Here is a 14,873-nt window from a genome sequence, read left to right on the forward strand (position 1 = left end):
GTAAAGGAAGAATAGAGGACTGGCATTGAGAAACAATGTGGACAGCTAAGTAGGTACTGTCTGAAAGTTGGCATTCATCCACAGCATTAAAAAAATCATAATAAGAAAGGATATAAATAAAAAAACACAGAAAATACTGCTTTCATAAGGATCTGATTGCCTTGGCACAGGCCCTGTGGGCAGAATCAAACACATCACTCCCAAACTCTATTACAGAAGAAAAAAGATTTTGATATATCGGTGGAGTGCATCTAATGGCAATTCAGGTACAAAAGATGTACTTTCAGACATCTGCCTTTAAAATCCAGGACTTATTTGTAAAGTTGACTGAAGGTATATTGGTATTTCCCCACAAAAAATACTATTTGGATTCTCTCCCCCACCCTCTTCCTCCCTCCCTCAATGGGATATCATTTTTGGGGGGAGCAATACATATTGTTATTTCTGATTTGAAACAAGTTAGTATAGCTGGGAAGAAAAAGGGAGAGACAAGTTGTTTTATAGTGATTATTATTATTATTATTATTATTATTTCAATAGGCTATCCATGTTATTCTTTCACTGCTATGGTTTGATCCAAATTCACGGTCGGAGCCTCAGAAGTTTTAACCTCTTTTGCTGGACCTGCAGGTTCCTGGGTCTTAGTTGTATAGCTAGGGGCTTCTGCTGCTGCTGGGGTCTCCTTGGAAGAAGACACGGCTTCACTTCTTCTAGGTTTTGAGTCTGAAACTGGAGCCACTTCCCTTTTAGTTTCTTGGGTGATGGGAACCTCAGTCTTTTTGGCTTCCTCTTCCTCTTTGCTCTTGTCATCTACTTTGCTAGTTGCTGTGCTGGGAGGCCTTTGCCTCAGTGCTAGGCACCAAAGTCTTAGAAGCATCACTACTGGCCACTGAGGCAGGAGCCTGATCCAGCTCAGTATCTTTCTGTGGCTCCACCTTTCCATCAGGGATAGCTTCTGGTTTCTCAGGCTCTGATTTTAAAACCTCTTCTTTGCCAACCACTGTATCCTTCTCTGCTTCCTTATCTTCAGTCTTGTTAGCAGTGACCTGGGAATCTCTATCGGTCTTCTCTTTGTTGTTCTCCTTCATGTCTGTGGTCTCTGGCACTGTCTGGGCCTCATTGTTCTCCTTGGGAGTTTCTTCTTCCTCTGCACCAGCTCTTTCAGCCTTCTTGTCTTTATCCTTGGCTTTCTCATCATTTACATTGTACCATTCTTCTTTTTTTCATTTTAAATTTTTATTTTTTTATTTTTATTTTATTTTTTTATGTAGGGCCCATTCTTCTTGCTGAGCTTGCTTCCCATCTTTGGAGTTCTTAAATGATGTCTATTCTTCAGTGACTGTAGCTAGTTGGTTTTGATGATGTGCATTTTCATTTCAAGAGTTCGATGTCCCTTCAAATATCCAGAGATTCAAATCCAAAACTTAGTGAAAACTGTCAAGTTCTTCTTTGCCTGGAGAAGAGTGAAGTTAGCAGTTTTCTGGTCTCAGGGAACCAAAATGTTGAGGTTTAGGGGTGCTGGGACCCCAAAATAGCAATACACAGGCCTTGCCTAAACGAATTCAACTCAAGCCTTTCAGTCAAAGAAAAACAAAATTTATTAAAGATCTGCCATATGGCAGACTCTTAAGAAATCTGAACATTGGCTAGACTCTTTAGGAATCTGAGCATTTGTGATGCTTGTGAGCCGGCTAGATAGAATCTGAGCCTTTGTGATACTTGTATAAACAAGTGGGCCAGATTGAATCTGAGCCTGAAAAGAATTTTTAATAAAATATTAGCAAGTAGGCTACAATAACATATTAGAAAGATTATACACTATGAGAAGGTTAGTTTTATATTAAGAATGCAGGAGTGGTTCGACATAAGGACAACTGTAAATATAATAAACCATGTTAATAATATAAATAACAAAAACCATATGGTTATATCAATTGATGCTAAAAAGGTTTTGGGAAAGAGTCTAATGATCATTTCCATTAAAAACTCTAGGAATCCTGGGAATAAACGGTCCTTTCCTTCATATAGCAAATAATATTTACCCGAATCATAAAACAAACATTATATGTAATGGAGAAAAGTAAGAGGACTTTCCACTGAGATCAGGAGTAATGGAAGGATGTCCATTATCACCACCACTATTAAACATAGTGCACAGTGCTAGAAATGCTACCTATAACAATAAGACAAGAAAAAAAATCAAGAGAATTAAGTTCATGCAAAAAGAAAATGAAATTAGCATCTTGGATCGTTATATTGATGAGAATAGCTGTCATTCACAGTTGACCATCATGCAATAATGTTCTTACTGTGTACAATGTCTCCTGGTTCTGCTCAGTCCTCTTTGCATCAGTTCATGTAAGTCTTTCCAGATTTTTCTGAAAGCATCCTACTCATCATTTCTTATGCATGATAGCATTCCATCAAAATCACCACAATTTGTTCAGCCATTCCCTAATTGATGGGGATCCCATCAATTTCTAAATCTTTTCCACTACAAAAAATTGTTATATTTGTGTACAAATAGATCCTTTTCCTTTTAAAAAAATCTCTTTGGGATAGGCCTAGTCATAGTATTGATGGGTCAAAAGGTATGAATGGTTTTATAGCCCTTTGGGTATAGTTCCAAATTGCTCCCTAGAATGGTTAGATCAGTTCACAATTCCACAAACAGTGCATTCATGTCCCAATTTTCCCACATTTGCTCCAACATTTATCATTTTCCTTTTCTGTCATATTAGCCAATCTGATAGGTGTGATAGAGTTTTTTCTTAATTTCAATTTCTATAATTGATAATGGCTTGAGCATTTTTTCATATGACTTTAGATAGCTTTGATTTCTGCTTCTGAAAACTGCTTTTTCACATGCTTTGACCATTTATTATACTTTGACTTGTATTCTCATCAATTTGACTCAGTTCTCTATATATTTGAGAAGAGGCCTTTATCAGAGACATTTGCTGTAAAAGCAGTTTTCTGCTTTCCTTCTAATTTTGGCTGCATTGGTTTTCTTTGTGCGAACCCTTTTTAATTTAATGTAATTAAAATTATTTATTTTACCTCCCTCCCATCACCTGTTTTATCTCTTGTTTGATCATGAACTCTTCCCTTTTTCCATACATCCATGTTCTTTTATTTTGCTTATGGCATCACCTTTTATGTCTAAATCTCATTTTTTTAAATTTGCATTTTTAAATTTATTTTTAGTTTTCAACTTTCATTTCCACAAGATTTTGAGTCACAAATTTTCTCCCCACCTCTACCCTCCCACCTATCCCAAGATGGCATGTATTCTGATTGCCCCTTTCCCCAGTCTGCACTCCCTTCTATCAACCCCCCATCCCCTTTCCCCTTACTTTCTTGTAGGGTAAGATAGATTTCTATACCCCATTACCTGTATATCTTATTTCCCAAGTAAAAATATATTTTTTTAACATTTTCAACATTTATTTTTAGAACTTTGAGTTCCAAATTCTCTCCCTTCTTCCCTCCCCACTCACCCTCCTTGAGAAGACAAGCAATTCAATATAGGTTATACCGTATTTCCCCATGTATAAGATGCACCTTAATTTTGGGGCCCGAAATTTGAAAAAAAATATATTACATAAAGTTATTGAACTCAAGTTTTATTCATCTGCTCATAGCTTTCAGACATCTTTTGGGCAAGTTTGGTGCATGTACGCATGCTTAGTCCATTCTGTTTCATGAACCTGAAGCACCAATTGTGTCCTCCTTTGAAATCAGTAACTTCTTTTTCATCAGCAATTCTTCTTGCCTCATGCTGAACCATCTTTGTGGACACAGGAATTCCAATTGCCCTTTGCTCTTCAATCCATATCTTCAATTCCCTCTCTAAATCAGGTCATTTTACTGACTTGCCTCTCATGGCCTTCTTCTGCTGTGGCATTTTCAGTAGGGTTTCTTCTTCCTGTAGCCAGTCTCATATTGTTTTCTCAGTTGGAAGAGGACCAAACTTATTTTCAGCAGCATGATTTCCATTCCCTTTTGCAAACTGGATCACTTTTAACTTGAATTCAGCACTGCACAAAAATCTTTTCTGAGCCATTTCTGGGCAGAACATGGCAAAACATAACCTAATATACTGGTAACAAATGCAAAACAATGAGCGCAAAGACAACAAGTGCAAAAAAGAGGGAAATGCAAGTAAAAAAATCTACAACAACGAGAGCAAAAACAAGCGCAAAAAAGCAGGAAATGCAAGTAAAAAAAAATAAACTACAACCGCTGTATAAGATGCACCCAGTTTTTAGACCCCAAATTTTTAGGAAGAGGGTACATCCTATACATGGGGAAATACAGTACATGTATCATTATGCAAAACACTTCCACAATGGTCATGTTGTGAAAGACTAAGTATATTTCCCTCCATCCTATCCTGTCCCCTTTATTCAATTTTCTCCTTTAATCCTGTCCCATTTCAAAAGTGTTTGCTTTTGACTACCTCCTCCCCCAATCTGCCCTCCCTTCTATCATTCCCCCCTTTTCCCCTACTTTCTTGTAGGGTAAGATACCCAATTGAGTGTGTTTGTTATTCCCTCCTTAAGCCATATCTGATGAGAGTAAGGTTCACTCATTCCCTTTCACCTACACCCTCTTCCCTTCCATTACAACAGTTTTTTCTTGCCACTTTTATGTGAGATAATTTACCTCATTCTCTCTCTCCATTTCTCCTTCTCCCAGTATATTCCTCTCTCACCCCTTAATTTTATTTTTTTAGATATCATCCCTCCATATTCAACTCACTCTATATCCTCTGTCCTTAAATATATACATATATATGTATATGTATGTATATTCCCTTCAACTACCCTAATACTGAGAAAGGTCTCATGAGTTACAAATATCATCTTTCCATATAGGAATGTAAACAAAACAGTTCAACTTTAGCAAATCCCTTATGATCTCTTTTTCCTGTTTACCTTCTCATGCTTCTCTTGATCCTTATATTTGAAAGTCAAATTTTCTATTCAGCTCTGGGTTTTTCATCAAGAATGCTTGAAAATCCTCTATTTCATTGAAAATTCATATTTTCCCTGAAGTATTATACTTAGTTTTGCTGGGTAGGTGATTCTTGGTTTTAATCCTACCTCCTTTTACCTATGGAATATCATATTCCAAGCCCTTTGATCCCTTCATGTAGAAGCTACTAGATCTTGTGTTATCCTGATTGTGTTTCCACAATACTCGAATTGTTTCTTTCTGGCTGCTTGCAATATTTTCTCCTTTACCTGAGAACTCTGGAATTTGGCTACAATATTCCTAGGAATTTTCTTTTTGGGATCTTTTTCAGGAGGTGATCATTGGATTCTTTCAATTTCTATTTTACCCTCTGGTTCTAGAATATCAGGGCAGTTTTCCATGATAATTTCTTGAAAGATGATGTCTAGGATCTTTTTTTGATCATGATTTTCAGGTAGTCTAATAATTTTAAAATTATCTCTCCTGGATCTATTCTCCAGGTCAGTGGTTTTTCCAATGAGATATTTGTTTTAACAATTTGGCTAGCAGCTGCTGTGGGGGTGTAAAACCACCAACCACCAGCTCACAGAATGCTGCAAGCCCAGGTTCTTTTGATCTGCTTTACTAAGGAAAGTAATGTTAATCCAGCATACAAATATCATTTGCTTAGTTCAGGGGAAAAACTGAACTTCAGAGCAAATACGAACAGATTACAAACATCGACAGGCAGACCAAATACAATTCACAGTTACCAAAATCTGAGTTCAGCTGGGGAGCTCATTACAACAGCTGGCCCAGAGTCACGCATACCACTACTGCTGTGGGTCAGAGCTCCAGAAAAAGAGAAAGCCAATCTCTTGTTTTATATCTTTTCAGGGTCAAGGGTGAATCACACATGCGACTCACCCACGTGACCTAAAATTGTCACAAAACTGCGACTTAAACCTATGTGGTCTAAAAGCCTCTGATGTCACAAACATGTCACTCAAGCCCATGTAAACTAGGCTTTCCCTTGAGGCAAGGAGGTCGTCAAGGATTCCTAATTCAATCAAGGAAATAAAGGCCACACTCTTCAAGGGCACTTGGTTGAATTAAGTGCTAAGAGCCCATTTTGATTGCCAATACAATATTTCACATCGTCTTCCATTTTTTCATCCTTTTGGTTCTGTTTTATAATTTCTTGATTTCTCATAAAGTCACTAGCTTCCACTTGCTCCATTCTAATTTTTAAGGCAGTATTTTCTTCAGTGGTCTTTTGGATCTTCTTTGCCATTTGGCTAATTCTGCCTTTTAAGGCATTCTTCTCCTCATCGGCTTTTTGAAGCTCTTCTGCCATTTGGGTTAGTCTATTTTTAAGGTGTTATTTTCTTCAGTATTTTTGGGGTCTCATTTAGCACATTGTTGACTTGTTTTTCATGATTTTCTTGCATCACTCTAATTCCTCTTCCCAATTTTTCCTCTACATATCCTTTTTGAGCTCTTCCATGGCCTGAGACCAATTCATATTTTTCTTGGAGGCTTTTGATGTAGGACCTTTGACTTTGTTGACTTCTTCTGGCTGTATGTTTTGATCTTCTTTTGACACCAAAGAAAGATTCTGTAGTCTGAGTCCTTTTATGCTGCCTGCTCATTTTCCTGGCTAATTACTTGACTTTTGAGCTGAGCTGCTTCCAGAGTGGAGAGTGCTTTATCCCAAGCTTCAGGGATTTTGTGCTGCTGTTTTCAGAGATACTTCTGTTCTGAGGTGGTACGATACTCCTCTCCTGGCCTGTGCTCTGGTCTGTGAATGCAAGCACTCCTTTCTGCCATGTAACTGCCAGGAGGCTCCCTCTCTACAGCCACCAGAAACTCTGCCACAGCAGTGCTCCTCCTCCCCCAAGGACTGCCAACTAGAACTGTGACTCAGATTCAAGCAGGGTAAAGCAAGAGAACCCTGCCTCAGCACCAGAAAATAGATCCCTGCACTCCTGCTCTGATTAGCACCTGATTCCCCCCATCATCTGTAGGCCTGGAGCTCCGGAAGCAGCCACCACAGCTGCAGCCACCTCCACTACCCTGGGGCTGGGGCCAGAACAAGCACTTCTCTCACCCAGGCCCAAAAGTTTTCCCACTGACCTGCTAAGTTGTCTTTGGCATTTGTGGGTTGAGAAGTCTGGAAACTGCCACAGCTGCCAGTGATTCAGTGCCCTGAGGCATGCACAGCCCAATCTACTCCAGTCTGGTCTCTTCTGGCATGGCCCATGCTGGGCTGTGCTCTGCTCCCAGAATGGTGCAATAGACCCTTCCCAGCGACCATCCAGGCTGTCTTGGGCTGGAGGCTTGTTTCACTCTGCCATTTCATGGGTTCTGTAGCCCTGGAATTTGTTTAGAGTCATTTTTTACATGTGTTTGGAGGGATTTGGGGAATAGCTAAAGCGAGTGCCTGTTTTCACAGCCACCACCTTGGCTCTGCCCTTCCCCCCATTTCATTTTGACCTTTTCCTGGTATATGGTGTGAGATACAGAGCTATACCTAGTTTTTTGCCAAACTGCTTTCCAATTTTCCCAGAAGTTTTGTCAAATAGTGAGTTCAAATAGTTCATATAGCATTGGAATTAATTGTTCTTTAAATGTTTGGTAGAATTCACTTATGAATCCATCGAGTCCTGGGGATTTTTTCTTAGAGAGGTCATTGATAGCTTGTTCAATTTCTTTTTTTAAGATAACATAACTTAAGTATTCTATTTTGTCTTCTGTTAATCTAGGCAATTTATATTTTTGTAAATATTCATCCATTTCACTTAGAGTGTTAGATTTATTGGCATATAATTGGGCAAAATGGCTCCTAATAATTGCTTTAATTTAATTTTCACTGGTGATGAATTCACCCTTTTCATTTTTGACAGCACATGAGAAAGATGATACTGTAATTATTGTTTATTCGGGAGAAGATGATTTCCAAATTGTACCCTTGACTCATGTATTCTACCGTGAATAAGGCTATGATAGTCTCCTTGTTTCTTTTTGGATTTTTTTCTTTTAAATTTGTTTGCTAGATTTGTTTCCTGCAGGCTTAGTACCATCCACCTGCAGATGCCTGATCACTTAAGCTGGATGTCACCCCTGGACCTGGCGTTGACCAAGCTCTGGATGCCAACTAAAGAACTGGCCTCTTGAATGGGACTCTTGACCTCTTGGGGAAGAGACAGCTCTACATCCAATTTCAGCAGGAAGAAGCTATGGAGGATGAGACCTTCACCCCTTACCCCAAGATTTTGAGCCCCATTCGTTCGAAGGGGAGGGAATGATGATATTGTTTTATATGCTTATCTTGTGTTATCCCCATTATATTGTTGTAAAGTTCTGTTGACACCAGTTGTCCCAACACTCATATTGACCTATGTAATGGATAAGAAAGATCTTGGGGCTGAGCATAATGGTAATTTAAATTTGAAGATCTTTCCCACCCATTAATAGGCCCATGTGACCTGCTTATGTCACAGGAAGCCTAAGTCACATGTGATGGGAGGAGGTTGCTGAATGAGAAACAGGAAAGGGTGGAACAGGAAATGCTCAGAGCAGTTAGAGCTGAGGGAGAGAGCAGACATGTGCTAGCTGTGCTGTGAGTTTGTTGGTGGCAAGGCCCCAGTAGGCACCAGGAATGGTTTTGATATAGAGTTGTTCTCTGCTGTGATAATGTATATTAATTTCTTTGCTGCTATGATGGATTGCACTTATTGGTTTTGAGATCTGTTTCTCTAGTGTCTGAATAAATGGTTTAACTTCTATCTTCTATATGGAGAGTCTCTTATAGTTTGCGATACAGAACTACATAGGCATATTTACAATTATCGTCTATATTGTGATTATTGCCTTGCTGATACAAATCCATATGTGGGCTAAAAGTTCCAGAAGTCACTGCCACCACTGATCCAGTCATTCCCAAGGCCTACAGCTGGCTTGTCAAGCCTAGTCTGTGCTGGACTAGGCTTCACTCTCACCCCAGTGTGAAAGACCTTTCCATCTGACTTTCCAAGTTGTCTTGGGCTAGAAAATTGTTTCACCCCAACTGTTTGTTGATTCTGCTGCTCCAGAATTCATTTTGAGACATTATTTTAATGTTGTTTGGAGGTGAATTTGGGAAAGCTCAGGCAAATCCCTGCCTTTACTCCATCATCTTGGCTCAGCCCCCTCCTGGCTGATTGTTAATGGGAAGCACATAGGTTAAGGCTCATGAAATACAGGAAGATGGCCACCTATACGTTCACCCCTAGAACACCTAGGACAGTAGTCTAGAGACCCAACCTGCCTATGCCTATGCATATTGGAGGAGCCCGAAAGTAATGCTACAAACAAAAGCTAAAATGGTCCCCGATGTCAAGGAACTTATAATCTAACTTTGGGAGACAATACGTACATATGTAGATATATACAGAGTAGATACAAAGTGACTGGGGAGAAGGCTAGTGCCTCTGGGAGCTTGGGATGGGGAGCAGAGAAGGAAAGGCCTCATATAGAATGTGATGCTGGAATTGAGCCTTGAAGGAAACTAGGGATTCTAAAAGACAGAGGTAAGGATGGAGTATGTTCTAGATATTAAAACTATTCTCTTAAAGTTTACCAATATCATTCTGGTCAACAAGTCCATTGGTCTCTTTTTTTCTCAGTCCTAATTCTCTTTGACCACTGTACAGCTGTGATCATGTCATATTAGAGACATTGTAGGAGCTTGTTAAATAATTAAATTTTTGATATTTACTTGAATCTACTTAAAAATGTTCAGTGCCTCCTCTTTGTTTCCCAAATAAAATCCTCTTTAACCTGGTGCCACTTTATATTTCCAGCTTTATCTCAGATTATTTCCCTCCATGAACTCTATGCTTTGACCAAACTAGACAACTTCTCTCTCTACCCCCAAATGATGAATTGCATTCTTCTGCCTCTAGGAGATCAACCTTCAATCTGTCGTCTAAAAACCTTGGTTCAAATATGAGTTCTAGGAAAGTTATTTAACATCTCTGTGCCTCAGTTTGTTCATTTGTAAATGAAGGGGCTGAACCACATTACATAATCCTTAAAGTGACTTCCAAGGCTAAATCTATAAGCCTATAAGAATTTACTCATATTGTTCTCTATCACAGGTAGCTAGGTGACACAGAGGATAGAGTGCCCAGACTGGAGTTAGGAAGACTCATTTTCATGAGTTCAAATCTGGCCTCAGACACTCTGGGTAAGTCAATTAACCCTGTTTGCTTCAGTTTCATCATCTGTAAGATGACCTAGAGAGGCAAATGGCAAACTACTCCATATCTTTGCTAAGAAAACCCCAAATGGGGTCACCATGAAGCATGACTGAAAAATGATTGAATAACAACAAAATTTCCTATCAATCACTCTCTGTCTTTTGCCTTGCCTACTGAAGTCCTGGAACCTATTGTCTCAAACCCAACTGACTGAAACTGATTTCCTCTGGGAAGCCTTTTCTTATTGCCTATGTATTTTTCCCCACCCCACATTCCCAACCCAACTGGTAACAACCTTTTGCTCAGACCTCACATAATGTTGTATTTTGCAACTCTTTTTAATGTACATAGCCAATATTATGTGTGCTTTGTAGCTAGTTATCTTTGGTGGTATCTTCTGTTACTAGACCCTCAAGATCCCTGAGGTCAGAATCATCTTATCTAAATTTTCCCCCAGTGCCTAGCAAATGTTGTGAACACAGTAAGTGCTTAATTTGACAGCAGACTACTCCTCTAATTTTTTATCTCTATTTCCTTGGTTTCTGTGCTGTCATTTCAAACTCAACATGTCTGCAAGGGAACTCATTATCTTCTCTCCCCCCCACTAAAATGCCTATCTCCCTTTCCTGACTTCCCCATTTTTGTTGATGATGTACTTTTGTCCCAGTCACTCAGGTTCAAAACTCAACCCTCATTTTATCTGCTTGTCTATTCACCCACTTATCAAACTTTCATCCACCTACTCCTTTTTGTGTGAGAAGTCATGCACTCATTTGTATTGGTGAGTATTCATGTGCATCAGTCTTTTGTAGGTATGTGATATATGCATATGAATTGGCACAATGGCAGGTATAGACAGGTGTTTGGTTGGGTGCCTCTGGGTGTGCATCTCTATGTTAATAACAATGGGTGGGGCTGGGCTTTGTGCCACATGTGTTTTCTATGTCAGAGGTTCTCAAATTAGGCTAACATATTTTTACCCTTTGTTTCCTTCTCCTCCAGAGCTATCTGAAACATGGAGAGGCAGCAGGGCATGGTGCATAGAGCACTGGAATTAGAATCCGGAAATGGTTCAATCCCAGGTTCAAATGCAACTTACTAGCTATGTGATTCAGGGTAAAAACAGTCTGCATGTTAGGTTTCTCATCTATAAACTGGGGCTAATAATAACACCAACCTTCCAGGGTTGCTGTAAACATCAAATGAGAAAATGTATGCACAAAACTTTGAAAACTTTAAATAAAGTATTATAAAAATGTAAGTGATTATTTCTCTCCCAACCAACCTACACTAGTTTCTTCTCAGTACCTATATGCTTTACTAACAACATTCATCTCCTCAGAACAGGGGGAATGGAGATGGGGTAGGGAACAGGCTAGTTTTTAAAAAGTTTTTGAATCAGTGGCCTGAGAGATTTGTGGTTGTTCAGTCATGTCCAACTCTTTGGTGACCCCATTTGTAGGTTTCTTGGCAAAGATACTGGAGTGGTTTGCCATTTCCTTCTCTAGCTTATTTTACAGATGCAGAAACTGAGGCAAACAGAGTTAAGCAACTTGCCCAAGGTCACACAGCTAATAAATGCCTGAGACCAGATTTGAATTCATGAACAAGAGTTTTTCTGACTCCAAGCCCAGTGCTCTGTCCACTGTGCCACCTAGCTGCCCCTAAGAGATTGTTCCCAGTCAAAAGCAGCAGCCTGCATATCAAAGAGAAATGAAAACTAGACAAACAAAGAGTAATTGGATTGTAGCAGAGTTTCTTGCTCTGACAAGGACAATTTCTCTCCACTACCAAGTGTTTCTCAATGAATTTGTGAAGAATGAAGGCCAGATTTGGCAATGTTCATCAATTATCAATCTGGAAGTCAAACAAAGTTTAAAGACAGGTGAGAAGCACCAATGATGCCATCTTGCATCCATAGTCGCCTTCGTTTTTACAGGTACATGCATATAACCTAGAATGATTTCCCTCCACCTCCTCCATCTACTCAAATCCTTCAAGTACTAGCTCAAGTCCTACCTACTTCACAAAGCCTCCCATGACTATTCCAGGTGACACATTTGTGAATTCCTTGTAGTAGAATCTGTAGCACACAGTCTTGCAATTAAAACAATGGTTTGCATTTTTCTCCAGTTGTTTCATGTATGTGACTTATTTCCCCAACTGGACCATAAGCTCCTCCAGTGTAGGGATCAGGCCTTCTTTTGCATCCCTTATGACACTTAACATAATGCTGAGCATTCAATCAATATTTATGGACTAAAGAATTGATTTATGGAGGCAGGTACTCAGTGGCCTAACTGACTTTTTGCATATATTGGGATTTTGGCTGCTGTCTACATATTTGGCAAATTAAGATGCATGACTTTTGCTCTGAATACATTTTTTAACTTCCCAGAAAAACAAGTCAACCTTTATTAAGAAAGAATACAGCATTATAGCAAGATAAAAAAAATCAATGATTTTTTAAAATCAGGTTAAATGTATTTGCATAAAATGCTTTACTTTAAGTAAACAAATTAACCTTTGTAAAATAGTGTTAAGATGATAAAGACCAAAGATATCACTGATCTAGATGACTTCGAACTATATAACATTTTAGATAATACAGTCTTTAACTTTTTAATCAAAGTTTTTTAACTAGGTCATAATCAGGATTCTTCTTGCTGATTGCTCCATTTCATTGTATTGCCAATATTCCTAATACTTTGGAATCCATAAATGCTGAAGAAGACAAGCTGGTTATGTCTTAGACATACAACTAGAAGAGAGATTTGGTACCAGGAGACACAAATAAGAAGCATCTGCCTGGCTCCAGAGGGGCAGAGATAGTAGCACTGGGTGTGAGCTATAGGTATCATAAGCATTGGCTCAATCTGAGCATGAGCTCTCTAGCTAAGTTCTCCTCAAAAGGAACGGGGAGCTGCCTTCAGTGGCACTGACTGTCCCTTACAATGAAGATCTTCAAACAGATGTTGGCAGGGTGATTCAATCAATTAAATACCTATTATTTGCCATAAGGCACTGTATGAAGGACTATGGATATAAAAAGTGGCAAAGGACAATCCCTGGCCTCAAGGAGCTCACAGTCTAATGGAGGAAACAACATGCAAACACACACACTATATATATATGTATATATATGTGTGTGTGTATATATACATTTGTGTATATATACATATAGACATATAAACACACACATATATATGCACGTATACACACACACACACACACACACACACACATATATATATAGGATAAATATATATATATATATATATGATAAATAGGAAATAATTGATAGAGGGATGGAACCAGATTTAAGAGGAATTGTGGAAGGCTTCCTGTAGAAGGTAGGATTTTAGTTGGGACTTAAAGGAAGCCAGAGAAGTCAGTAGGTAGAGCAGAGGAGGGAGAGCATTCCAGGCATGGGGACAGCCAAACAAAATGCCCAGAGCCTGAGCTGAGAGAAGGAGGGTCTTGGTTGTAGAACAGTCTGTGTCACTGGATCAGAGTATTATAGGAGGGGGCTAGATTATGAAGGGCTTTGAATGCCAAATAGAGCACTTTGTATTTGATCCTGGAGGCAACAGGAAGCCACTGGAATTTATTGAGTGTGGAGGGCGGGGCAGCGACATGGTTGTATCTGTGCTTTAGGAAGATCACTTTGGTGAATGGAGGATGGACTGAAGTGAAGACAGATTTGAGGAAGGCAGTAGCTACTACACCAGTAGCCACTGCAATCATCCAGGTGTGAGGTAAAGGTCTGTACCAGAGTGGTGGCAGTGTCAGAGGAGAGAAGGAATGTATTCAAGAAATATTGTAAAGGGTGCACTCAACAGGCTGTATCAGGAGGGCCGAGTTTATAATCTCAAAAAGGATCATAAACATGTCTGAAAAGTTCGGAACCGCCGGATATAAGAAACTCTCAAAGTAGAAGGCAGAAGAATCAAAACATTTATTTAGGCTCCACAGTAACCAACCCATGAACCAGAAGCCCCATTTTGATATGTTGATCAAAATCTTCCAGGCCCAATAAGTACGCCTTGCAAGAGTAACCAGGAGGCTACAGAGAAGCATGATTGCGTAAAGCAAAATCATGCTTCCCCCTCGATGGTAATAAGATTACCCACTGGCCTGAAGTCTTTGTTCAGCTTCCTCCCGTAGATCAGCTCTGCTACTGGCAGCTCCTGCCTCAGCTGTGTCTCTGTCTGTAACTGAAGCTGCAACTGAAACTGACGATGTAACGGTCGCTGTAACTGACGTAACTGTCGTAACTGTCGCTGGCTCCAACCGGAAAAGGAAAAGAAGAATCTTCAAGCTGTCCTCTCCCCTCTTATAGGGTTTTTGACATCATCAAGCTCCGCCCTAATGACCAGGGCTGATTGGTTCCTGAGTTGGCCCCTCCCCCTAGGGTAGAGGCCAACACCTCCCCTCAGCCAGCCCCATGACTCCTCACACAGGAAGCTGTCTGCTTCCCGGCATGCTCCCCGGGCCTCCTGCCCCGGAAGAGCAAGCCACAGTGTCCAGAGGCTCAATGAGGCAAGCTGAGCCATTCAAAGAAAACAAAAGCCATTATGGCTACACTCCACCCCTTGTTATAGGATACATAATCTAATCAGCCATGTATCCTAGAACATACATTGTGATCCAATTACAAAGGAAACTAAA

The 14,873-nt window shown here is 39.7% G+C and overlaps 1 pseudogene; it reads right to left on the bottom strand.

The window, feature by feature from the left end:
- Positions 1-550: 550 nt before the first annotated feature.
- LOC118833126 lies at positions 551-1,303 on the bottom strand (annotated as a pseudogene).
- Positions 1,304-14,873: the final 13,570 nt, after the last annotated feature.

Source organism: Trichosurus vulpecula (genome assembly GCF_011100635.1).
Source record: "Trichosurus vulpecula isolate mTriVul1 chromosome X unlocalized genomic scaffold, mTriVul1.pri SUPER_X_unloc_2, whole genome shotgun sequence".
Taxonomy (NCBI): Eukaryota; Metazoa; Chordata; class Mammalia; order Diprotodontia; family Phalangeridae; genus Trichosurus; species Trichosurus vulpecula.